The sequence below is a fragment of the Pleurodeles waltl genome, chromosome 11 (genome assembly GCF_031143425.1).
Source record: "Pleurodeles waltl isolate 20211129_DDA chromosome 11, aPleWal1.hap1.20221129, whole genome shotgun sequence".
Taxonomy (NCBI): Eukaryota; Metazoa; Chordata; class Amphibia; order Caudata; family Salamandridae; genus Pleurodeles; species Pleurodeles waltl.
The window spans coordinates 355,524,001-355,536,594 of NC_090450.1; the positions used below are offsets into that span (position 1 = coordinate 355,524,001).

At 43.8% G+C, this 12,594-nt stretch overlaps 1 protein-coding gene across 1 annotated transcript in view; it reads right to left on the reverse strand.

The window, feature by feature from the left end:
- Positions 1–12,594, reverse strand: part of AGXT (alanine--glyoxylate aminotransferase) — an 879,854-nt gene that overhangs the window by 72,405 nt on the left and 794,855 nt on the right. The window lies entirely within an intron of this gene.

Consider the following 12,594-nt stretch of genomic DNA (forward strand, 5'->3'; position numbering starts at 1 on the left):
GCAGTTTTCTTTCCCTATATTGGTATATGTGAATTTGCATCCCCAAAGGGCAAGCACTTTAACCCCCCCCCTTGTAAGTTCCTAGTATATGGGACCAGTGGTACCCCGGGCATGGATGTTAAAGGGGTCACCAGTACCTGAAGCAGTGTTTGTGCCACCCTGAGTGACCCAAATAAACTACTGAAAGCAGGCCTACCTCTGACGACTGCAGGAGCAGTATAAACTGCTCAAGCCTGACTGTGCCCACACCATGTGTTTGGATCTGAAGGAGGTCACACCTTCCTCTCTCCCAGGAAGGTACAGGGAGTGACATTTCAAGGCAGTGAGCTTCAAACAGCCCAGTGCCTCTGATATGCAAACAGGCTGTCCCCCAGTGGAGGACAAAGCCATTCCCCTGCCCCCTTGCTTATTCCCCACCAGGCAGGTGGGAAACTTATTCAGGAGGCGTACATCCCCAGAGGGATAGCACACCTCTAGGGTGGGTTAGTTGCGGAGGCTAGTAGCCCATTGGCTACTTGCACCCACACCCTGAACGCCCCTGAAGCTAGGGTTTAAGGGGCACCCCTGGCACTGGAACCTCAGATCTGCAACAACTTGCAAAGAAAGGACAAGAGAAAACCAGCATCAATGACAACAAGAACCTGCACAAACCAAAGGCATCACACCTTGAACATGTGGCAACTTTCCTGAAACTGCTCAACTATGGCTTGTCCTAGGCCAAAGACCAATTCCAGCAGCAAGAGGGAACCCTTTGTGAACCAAAGGCAAGACTAGACTCCCTTTGACTAGTGGCACTGGTCCCCTGCCCATTGCAGGTAAAAATCAAATACCAGAACAAAAGAAGCGCAAGCCACAGGGCCCTCCAAGGATCACCCAAAAGCAGATGGTCCAGTGCATTGTGGGAAGTGTAGTCCAACTCTCCACCAAGTTACAGCCAGTTAACGTTTTCCCCAGGACCTCAGGAAGGAGAGATAGCTTCTCCTCCACCTTACCACTGCCAAGGCTTCATCATCATCATTTTATTGCATGATTACTTAAAATATCTGCAAACAAAGGAAGTTTTACAAGAGACAGAGCAAATGTACATTAAATGCTCTCCGAGAGGCAATCTCCTGGGTATGGGTTCATTAAATAATTTGTTTCAAAGAGTAAAAAGCCTGGACTGGTTGCCTTTCTTAGATGCGGAGTCAAAAAACAAAAACAACAAAAAAAGATGAGTTTTTGGAGTAAAGATGAAGGGCCCTTTGTGCGGGCTGACAATTTAGCTTGAAGCTGCTTGATTAACACTACCCGAATTTGGCCAGATTGGCAGGCTCCTTTAAAACGAAAACCATGGATATAGCCTCTGTGCAAGTTCTTAGATTATGACGGAAAAAAAAGAGAACTTAAGAGGGAGTGACGTGCATTCATTAGGGCCGGACAACAGCACAATAGGTGGGTAAAGGTTTCAGATTTGTATTCACTAAGTCTTCAACTCCTGATGATGGTAATGGAGTTCCATTTCTGGTTTAGCTCTTTTGTCCACAGGCCGAGCAATCTTGCGAAAGCAATTTGTGTCATGCAGGATTTCCTAATGGGGTGAGTAAGATATGGCTGTGGTGCCAAAATCTGTGTGATGTTATTATAAGAAGCAGCTAGTGCTTCTTGCTCGGAAGTCTTGTTTATTCTTTCCAAATTGCGTGCCTGGAAAAGTGTTTTTATCTGTCTTTTCAACACAGATTTGATTGCGATGTGTGATTAGGCCAGCCTGATCAGTTCTACTTGATCAATTTGGAGACTGGGTAAGGCTGCAGTTAAGTATTGTGACCAGGGGTTTGTACTTGTGTCACAGATGTAGCAGAGGACTGACTTCAAGGTGTTAGGTGGGTCTATGACTATCCTGTGGTAGTATTTCAGGCAGGCCCCCATCAGGGCTCAATACTGGCCCTCCAGACCAAATTCCAGCCTATCAGGTGGTTCCTTATATACTGTGGTAACTTAAAAACTCTTCTGTAGGTTTTGACTTGGAGCTTTTCTATCAGTGCGGCGGATTGGCCAGGGAATGCTTTGTGACCATAATTAATTGCCGGGAGGAAAGTGGCTTCGAGAGTTTGAAGCATTAATTCTGCTGAGGGGCTTTCTACTGAGTTATTGAGCTGGCATATTCTAGTTATTATATAGTCGGCCTAGGTTTTTCGATGTTGAAGGTGGTCTTTGGGCCTTCCCTTCGCTGAGAGACAGACTCCCAGATAGTTGTACACATCCATGTTCCTGACGGTGAGTGGCCCCAGTTTACAGCGAAAATGCTGATATTTCAGTGACCCACTGAAAATTATTACTTTAGTTTTAGTAGCGTTTGCCTTCATTTTATTTGCCAAGTTGTAGCTGTAAAATGCTGTTAGTGCTTTTTGTAGGTCGACTTTAGAGTGATCCAGCAGGACAATGTCATACGCGTGTTACAGGTAGGTGACCTTTTGATTACCAATTTTTGGTGAAATCAGATTAGCTTGTTTTAGTGCCTGTGACATTTCTGCAGTGTAGAGGTTGAATAAAAGCAGTGCCAAAGCACAGCCTTGTTTTAACCCGTTGGTAGTAGGAATCTCCTTGGTGACTGTAGTGGGTGACAGCTTGACACTTACCCAGATGGATGTATATAACAGTGTTATTGCCCTTAAACGCTTGTTTGAAATCCCCCAGTTTTTTAGCCTGTTCTATAACAGATTCCTGTCAACGGTGATAAATGCAGCGGAGTAATCTACGAAGCATGTGAAAAGTGTGGGGGAGATTTTTTTGCCACGGCCTCATGAGCTAGAAAAGAAAAGGCTACAATGTTATCCCTAGTCGCAGAATTCACCCTGAAACCAGTTTGAGTTAGTGGCACTAACTCTTTGGCCTCTGCCCAGCTTTGCAGTTCTTCCAAAAGGACTGAGGCAAATCCTTTTGCTTCAATGTCCAGGAGTGCGATAAGGTGATAATTGGCTGGGTCTTGCCTGTCCCCCTTTTTGTAAATGGGGTGTAATAAGGAGCCTCTCCAGTTCGGTGGTACTTTCAGGGAGTCAAGGCAGGAGCAATACAGTTCAGAGAGTATTGGTGACCAGAGCTTCAGGTCTTCCTTCAATCAATCAATCAATCAAGAATTTATGAAGCGCGCTATGTACCCGACAGGGTTTCGAGGCGCTGGGGGGGGAGGGCGCTGCTAGCGTTCGAAGAGCCATGTCTTGAGGAGTCTCCTGAAGGTGAGGAGGTCCTGGGTCTGGCGTAGTGAGGTGGGGAGAGAGTTCCAGGTCTTGGTGGCGAGGAAGGAGAAGGATCTGCCGCCAGAGGTCTTGCGCTGGATTCGGGGGACGATGGCGAGGGCGAGGTTGGCCGAGCGGAGTGGACGTGTGGGGACGTAGATGTATGCAGGGATTCAGTTTGGACTGGGAGCCCCCCGACGACCTTGTTCTGTGCAGAATGATGGCAATCTCCCCTTGAGAGGGAGCGAGTCCCATGGCTGTTTGATGTTCGTTAATACCCGGTTTCTCCTCCGATTGTGCCTGGGAGAGTTGGTCAGTGCATAGAGTGTTTTTACATGTTCTGCCCAAGAAGCTTTGTTTATGGCATTGTGTCGTTGGTCTCTCTGGCTAATCTTGTTTTTGATGTATCTCCGTAGTTCACCATGATTGTGTTTTCTTGTCAAAGAGTAGATGTGAACAGAATCCTTTTCCGTTTGTTGGCGCTTTGTGGACCAAATCAGCTCCTTGTGTTGTTTAGTGTATTTCTGAAGTTTTGCTACTAGTTCTTTTTTAGGTCAAGCGTTAGCGTTCGGCCTGCTGTATACTAAAGTATACATTAGAGTGAGTTCCAGCGTTTTAATTTGTTAGTTGCAATGTCCTTCAAAAATCCTTGCTTGCTAATGGTCAGTTCTGCCTCTTTGTCCAGCCTTTTTTCACTTCGGGAGCAGCACAAAGTACTGTGTAATTACGCTATGTCTTGTATCTCTTCTGTAAAGGATTTTTTTGGGGCATTTGCCTGTTTCACCTAAACAGTGTGGGTGCTTGTTCAGTCCCTCCTCCCCACCAGCTCCCTCTGCAAACATAATAAAAACAGAGGGGGGCTTTTCCAGGGCCAGCTCGCTCTCGCTCTCTTCCTCTTGTTATTTTCAGTCTGTCTGGCAATAAAAGTCCAGTCAGTAATTTACAACGCTAACTCGAGCAAACATGACCCTATTGCATTCCAAATGCTTGTTTATATTAACAGGGGATTTTAAGCTCTTTTGTGTTTTACCCTCTTCATAGACCTATGCTAAGACCGCTTCATCTTGTTCTGCGCCAGAAGTCGGAATCACGTTGAACTTTCACTTTTTATGGCTGTGCCAGGTTTGTCCTTGTAGAATGTCACCCAGTCAGTCATTCGCAATCTTTACTTCTAGTGAGGCGAGGCGTGTAGCTTGCTGGGATTCGAAGGTTTTCACGCAGTACAAATGTTTTAGTTTTTCTGTAGTCGTGGTACTTAGGAAGAATCTCATATCCAGCGATTGTATTTTCCAGACCTGTGTTCCTGGACCCTATGTCCGCACTCCAGAATGTGAAGTTAGGCATTTTCAGCAGCTATAATATGTAAAATTGGTGTGGTACTCAGCTATGCAGATTTGAACATTCAAACTTACACCATTCTTTAAAAACTTAGTGTAATGGCATTTTTATTTTGTTACATTCGCACCCATATTTACACTGTACGTGCAATTGTATGTCTTTATCAGGTGCACATATTTTTGTAGCCTAAATATTATTTCTTTCTAAAATGTCAATTTTTATGCCCATACTGTTTGCAGGATAATAAAAACATTCACAACTTGCTCTGAATTGTCAGCCAGCCGACCGAATACTTTAAACTCTTTGTGCAACTGCTTTTTTGTGATTTACGTTTGCACGCATATTTTGCAAGCGTAAACATTACTTCTTTCAGACTTGTACATAACCTTAACCTTTGCAGTACAACATAAGTTATTTCTCACCCAAAAAATTATTATGTGACTTGTTTTTTTCAGCATACCTCCGGTTTCATTTAGTTGAGACATGGGGACCATTCAGTATCTACGTACCACCGTCAGTGTTTCCAAGATGTGTGAGCCATATCCCGTAGTGGATGCATTCAATTCCTATTCCTCTCTCCTCATGTGCAAGCTTCACAGGTCCCTGTGTCTATTATGCGAGGCTGCGCAAGAGCTTCCACAAACGTTTCCGTTTAAAAACGAAACGCTCTTCTGTTCACCACTTGTTTCTCGCCTTCGCTCGTCTTGCTTCCCCTGTTTTCCTGCCACCATCCTGCTTGCTTTTTCACGATACTTTTATCTATCGCCTTCATGCACATAAAATATTTTTACATTTTACAAAAGAAAGTATTCAGGCTAATCAAGGCCGGCTTTAGCTCTGGTGGCGCCCAGTGCGACAGCCTTCTTTGGCTCCTCCACCCCATCACCACCTTCTCCTCCAAATTACCTCACTTCCACCTTTCAGCAGTCAATCCCCCTCCTCTCGCCATAGTCTCTCTCTGACATACATTTCCATTTTAGGATGAGCGCGCAAGCGCTTTAACCTGTTGTAAGTATTGTGGGCTTTTAACCATGCCCATCACTTTCATTCGTTCCTGGGCCTGCCTTTCAAAAATCACTTGTTATCCCTTCCTTTTAGTGTTCTTTTACTGCTTCAAAAGATTTCCAAGTATTCGCCTATCTTCCTAGCCCTATCCTTAACTCACAGCTTTTTTTCTGCTAGACTCACTTCTTTCACATTTCTGGAACACACGTTTCTACAATTTTACTCCTTCATATTTTAATCTACGACTGCCTCAGATTATATATGCCTTTACGCACCCTCACCCTTTTCTCTTCTGCTCTTTTGCTTGTATTCACAAATTTTTCTTCATGTTTTTAACTCCTTTAAATGTTAGCACAGCTGCCCTTGCATTTCCTCAGTCCTTTATGTTTTCATATCCGGTCTTTCCCTGACTTCTTCAATGCATACCCATTCCGTCGCTACTTCCAGTCTGCGACTTGCTTGTTGATATCATCACCTGCTCATCCTGGGCTGGGCCCAATTCACAAAGGATCTTACCACATGTACAGTTACGAATGGTGTGGATTTTCTGCATGGCGCACTCTCTGCAGCAGAAGAGCTGCACTCATAACTTTACGTGCTGCAAGTCCCTTTGTGAATCAAGCCTTTACTTACGCCTGTTGTGCTCCTCAAGACTGCCAGTAGCTCAAGCCTGGACTTATTTGTAAATTTCAGTCGTCCATTTACACTTCACTCAGCCCTTGTGTAATGAAACTATTTAAATAATTTGCTTAGTGTTTCACTGCATCACCCCTCCAGTGACTCTTCTACTTTTTCTTGCTCTTTCAGTCATTATGACTCTCACTTAGATTCACCCCTCACACACTACTGCACCAGTATTTTATTCTCTTTTCTCTTCCTTTTTCACAATTTAATTGTTTCATAATCTGTGTTTTTGCATGCATTCCAATACTTCAGTATCATTTCTAACATTGGGCATGTTTGTAGTTGGGTAACATTAGAAATTTTAGCCTCATGAAGTCAACTAAAGATTCTGATTTCATCTATCAACATGAGCCTACAGAGGAAGAAGGTAAATGGAAGTGCTTTAGTTATATGCAGGGCCACTGGAATTATATGGCAGGAAAAAATGAAATTATGAGGCAGGGTTGACCAATTTGTGTGGCAAGAAAAGTCCAGTTATGAATTTACAATGCCAATAGCTCTAACTCCAGCAAATGCGAGACCTATAGCATTGTAAAAGCTTGTTTTATTATGGGGTTGCTCTCTTTTTGTTGAATAATCTTCTCAAATGTGCCAAGATTCGACTCACTCTCTCCTATGGAATCGTGACGAGGAGTTTTTGTTAAACATCGTTGGGGAATGTTGGAAGATCCTGCATGTTGCAGGAGATCGTTGGTTATATCTGCCCATTTAGATCAGAGTGAATCACTAGTCAGTTACAACAGAGTCAGACCATTGGCGCTTGACCACAAGTTATATGCTTGTGATGCAATGGGTCCTCATTTTATTTGTCTGATTTGTGATTCTTCTTCCCCCTAAGGAATTTCAATTGATTTATATGTTTCCAGGCGAGCTGCGTGCATCTCTCTGCTTGCTATGAGAGGAAGATGGCCACTTGCCTTTAGTATTGGAATTTCAAAAGATGTTAGATAGTTAATAGCTTCCTCACTGGAGGAGATATAGGCCCTCATTCAGCCGTCCGCCAAGATCGGACCGCCGGGCGGCCGCACCCCCGCCGCGGCCATTTGGAGAACCCCACTGGGCCGGCAGGCGGAAACCTAGTTTCTGCCCGCCGGCCCAGCGGAGATCTCGGCTGCAACACAGGAGCCGGCTCCAAATGGAGCCGGCGGTGTTGCGGCCGTGCGACGGGTGCAGTTGCACCCGTCGCGCTTTTCACTGTCTGCTATGCAGACAGTGAAAAGCTGCACGGGGCCCCTGCACTGCCCTTGCCAGTGGCATGGGCAGTGCAGGGGCCCCGCGACTCCCTGTACCGCCAGCCTTTTCCTGGCGGTTTAAACCGCCAGGAAAATGCTGGCGGTAGGGGGGACTCGTAATCCCCTGGGCAGCGCTGCCCTGGCGGATTACTACCGTCGGGGCCATTGTGGCAGGAAACCGCTGGCCCCGGCGGTGCAACCGGTCGTAATGACCTGGGAAGCACCGCCAGCCTGTTGGCGGTGCTTCCGTCATAACAGCCCTGGCGGTCTTGTACCACCAGAGTTGTAATGACCCCCATAGTCTAAGGTACTCTTATTCTGGAAAGGTTTTGGAAACTGTTGGGCAGAGGCACTAACTTTTTGGGAATGCTGAATAGAGACGAGGCCATGTTTTTTTAAAGAATTGTTTAAGTTGGTGGCTGGCAGCACATTCCGGACAGACCGAGTCCACTCTTGTTCCTAATGATCTTAAGTTAAAATCTCCGCAGATTATGATGTTAAAGCCGATTTGATAGTAGACTAGTCTATCCAGTGTGTCAACTAGTTGTGTCATACTTTCTGCTTTTGCTTGGCCAAATATGTTAAAGTAGAGGTTGATTAAGATAAATTTTGACTTGTGGGCTTTTGATGTCAAGATTTCCAATCTTATTATTTGTAGCATTTGGTTAGTGGTAGGTACTATACTAACTAGAAAATCTAAATTGATATTTAAATAGATCAATAGGCCTCCCGAAAATGTTTTTTTTTTTTTTTTTTTTTTTTTAGCAGTCTGTTGTATTTCATGGAAACTAGGATAACCAATGAACAGGTTAACCAAGTTTTTTGTAGGCATAATATATCCCCATTTGTTAAGTGTTGTTGTGATTTAGGAGTCTCTTTAGGCCCGCGACATTCCAAGAGATGTTTAAATGATATTCGCTGGTCTCTGGTTGACTATTCTTGTTAGGCATAGTGTTGGGTTGTTCTGTTTGATGTGTTGGTGCTCCAGTTTGGGCTACTCGCATTCCTGTAATCAAAAGACACTTTTCTGATGCTGCTCTTTGGGGTAGGATAGATACAGGATATAGAGAGTTTGGTATAACACTCATCTGCCTTATGATGGCAATTGAGCCATTGGTTCTATCTTTATGCCCCATTCCTGCAGATATTGTTTGTTTATCAGTACCGTATCGGCTGGAGCCGGAGATCCTAGGGTCATTTTAGTGGCTTCACAATGGTTACTGTGCTCAGGCAACACCTTAAATGCTATTCTCACAATATTGTAAGGCTTGTTGGTGGGCAGTCTGGTCATCACCACCTTTACTCAATGCTGCATCCCAATGGCCCACCACAACACCTGCATCTGACATCTCCAGTGACTCAGTTGTCGAGTTTCTGCATCTGTTTCCTAGCCTGCACTGCCACAATGGCAAAGCCAGCAACCGCTGCTCCTGTTCAGCACCAAGGATAGCCATGTACACCTCTGTACCCGAGGCGCCCAAGCTAAGTGGAGTTTTTCTGCTTGGTGAATCCTAAACCAGGGGCCCAGACAAGCTTAACCCCCAGTGGGCTTCCATACTCTACCTGCAAGTGACCGAGTGTCACAAGTACTATTTTTCAGCACCGCTGCTCCGCATTCAGCACAAACGACTGCCAGGACACCTCTGCACCTGGGTCCCATGAGCCAGGTAAAATTGGTCTGACTGTTGCAGCTTGGACCTGGCACCCGCACAACCTTAACTACAAGTGGGCTCTTCTGAACTCACCCTGCATGAAACCGAGTATCAGTAGTGATTTTCCCTATTGACCACAATAGCCAAAGTTTGACTGCTAGAACTGCATTGAATTATTTTTCACTTGAAAATCCATAACTCCAGTTATATATCTGACTTACTTTGCATTAATATAAAAATCTGCTTTATTTTTATAAATTGGTATAGGATTTCTTTTGAGATGTGTCAAATACTCATTGTCCATGTTGGTACTCTGAAATGCTTAACACATATTCCTCTAGTAAAGCCTGACTGCTCTTTGCCATTATTGTGAATCCAAGTACCATCTTTTGTGTATTGTGAAAGCATTACATAGTGAGGACTAACTAGCATCACTGCAAACTACGCTACTTTCCTACACTGGGAACAAATCAAAATATATGGGTGGATGCATGAGAACACCCTTGCTCCACCCATGTAACAAGGCCCAGGACAGAGTAGCGCAAGACAGCAACTTAAGGATTGTGTTGCGCTTGTGTTACCTTCCATGACGGAAGGGCTACACTATCCTATGATAAATCATGACCTGGGTTTGATTGAGGGGGTTGAAAACCCTTCTCAACCAATAACCACAATACTTGTCAAATCAAACCACAAAGTCACTAAATTAACCTGTGCTTAACCCTCTGGTACCTTGTCAGGCTTAACCTAGAAGCTGTGTACTACGTATTCATGCAGAACACAAACAGTAATAAAATGAAAACACAACACAAGAGATAGATCACACCAATCAAGAATGAAAGAGTAAAAACCTAATAAATAAAATGAGACTAAAACAATAAAGATCCAACCAATAGAACTCCTGATAACCAATTTTAATGAGGTAATAAAAAAATGCGCCACGAGGCAGAAAATGGTAGCTGTGGGTATCTGGTTGTGCTAGACCAGGCCAAAGTCACAAGTTCAGGCCAACCACAATAGAGTGCAGGCCAAATACAGGGACAAGGTTAGTCCTGCTGAGACAGTTATCTTCTCAAAATCCGGCATGCAGAATTCAAAACATCAGGATATCATAGGAGGAGCACAAACTAAGCCAGCCGAAGGTCTAGGACCTGGGTAGGCACCTCTTGGGGACCGAAAACTCACTCCAGCAAAGGCCAGCAGTGCTCAGACAGTTCCAGTTGCAGGTCCACACAAGTTAGCTGGGCAGTTGCAGGGAGACCTTAGGAGTTTGTTGTGTCTCTGTAGCTCAGACCAGGAGGTTAGCCAGCTGATATGGTTCTCCAAATTTCATGTGGATCTTTACATTGTAACACATTCTGTTATGGCTTTTTATACAACATCATATTGCATTCTAGGCATTGTAGTTTCCCCCTTTGGATTACCATCCTAAATAAAGTGTTTTAAATTGGTAATTTTTACGACAGGGCCAGAAAGCTCAAGTGGATAATATCAATCAATACGTTGTTGTGATTATGCAATATTGTGATTAGGAAATACTTTTTAATATGTAAAATAAGTAACATGTTTGTATAATGTGTACTTGTATGGGTTTTGCTGAAATAAAACTATTGACTGACTGGCAAAAGGTCTCAAACTTAACACGGCCACTTAGCAACTACGATAACGGACTTAACTCACTAGTGTCGTGCACGCAGTCAGAGTTTCTTGCAGGTGAAAGACAAGTTAATGATTGTTGCTTCATAAAGTAATTCACTTAACACCTACTCATAGGCCTGCAAGACAACAGGTCTGATTTTCAAACTAGCAAATGTAACTGGAGAAACGTTGGCTTTCATAGGTTCCCTAGCATACATTTTTCAGCCAGGATCCTACAGGTACACATTCTCCACTGAGTGCCGAATTAACAGGCAATGAGTTACTGTAAGTATGCTTTTTTTCCACAAAAAGATAAGTCTATGAAATCACTTCCACTTTGATGCATCTTGCTTAATTCACTGTCTCAAGTCTGCCTACATGATGGAGGTGTAAATTTAGAGTTTTATATACGCTCAAAATGCACTACTAACGTTTGATAAAACGTACAACTTTGTGTTTGTCCACTATACTGGGAGGGAACTCCCATGTGACCAGCTATTTTCATGTCACATATAGGCCAGTGTGAATTTCCTGTTAAAATGGCATAATCTGGGGAATTCCCAGTATTCCTCTAATATGACACAGAAATTAATACTCTTGACAGAACTACCGAAACGACCAGAATGTGACTGTCTGTCATTCACAGCACTTGTGTTTTTGCACTTTTAAGCACAAAATTTGTCCTCGCGCCCAAAATGGACACAAGGATGCTGTTCACACTAAAAATATAGAGCTAAATGCCGGTTTAGCATTTTGCATTATTTTGTGAATTTTTTAGAATTTCACACAATTACACAAAAGCTTATTCCACACTCATTTGGCTACTGTAAATCTATCTGGCATGAAGGTATTCTACAGTAGTGAATCATTTATATGTCCTTAAAAATCTGCTGACTGAGATTCTGTGAATCAAAATCTATCACTTGTGGTGGCAGATGCAACGTTTTACGTGTGCAATTTTGACTAGCATCAACAGATTATTATTTTTTTTTAATTATGTGCCTTATTTTTAGGTCGAGCGTTAGCGTTCGACGTGTTGTATACTTGTACTGTGAAGAAAAGCTATTTGATTTGTTAGTTGCAGTGTCCTTCAAAAATCCTTGCTTGCTAGTAGTCAGGTCTACCTCTTTGTCCTGCCTTTTCCACATTAGGAGCAGCACAAAGTACTGTGTAATTACGCTATGTCCTGTTTATCTCTTCTGTAAGGGACTTTTTTTTTTGGCATTTGCCTGTTTCACCTCAACAGTGTGGGTGCTTTTTCAGTCCCTCCTCCCCACCAGCTCCCTCTGTAAACATAATAAAAACAGAGGGGGGCTTTTCCAGGGCCAGCTCCCTCTCCTTCTCTTCCTCTTGTTATTTTCAGTCTGTGTGGCAATAAAAGTTCAGTCAGTAATTTGCAACCTAAGAGCTCTAACTCGAGCAAACACACACGAGCGCTCTCCATGTTTTCATTTGTACTGCAGTTTCTGTAAACAGTGCTGCAAATCATATCTGGTCTCCGCTGCTCCTCGTTCTTTTTTGTTGTTTTAAATCTGAGGTTACGAGACAGCTAAATCTGTTTAACATTTATTATTTGAGCGCTGTTTTGTGAACAGGCTCCATGAGTCACCTGGCCTGTGTTCTCGTCACGTTCGCGTCACGTCCCACAGCCCGTCACTCAGTCCATCTCCTCCATTGCTCTGAGCACTGCTGTCCCAATCCTGTGCCGCCGCAGACTGCCCTTTGTTGACTATGTCGATGGAACCCAACCTAGCTACAAATAAGGCTTTCTTACATGGCCTAGAAGTTCCCCTAGCCGTGTTTCCATTTGTTCAGGGGCTTTCAGTCTGC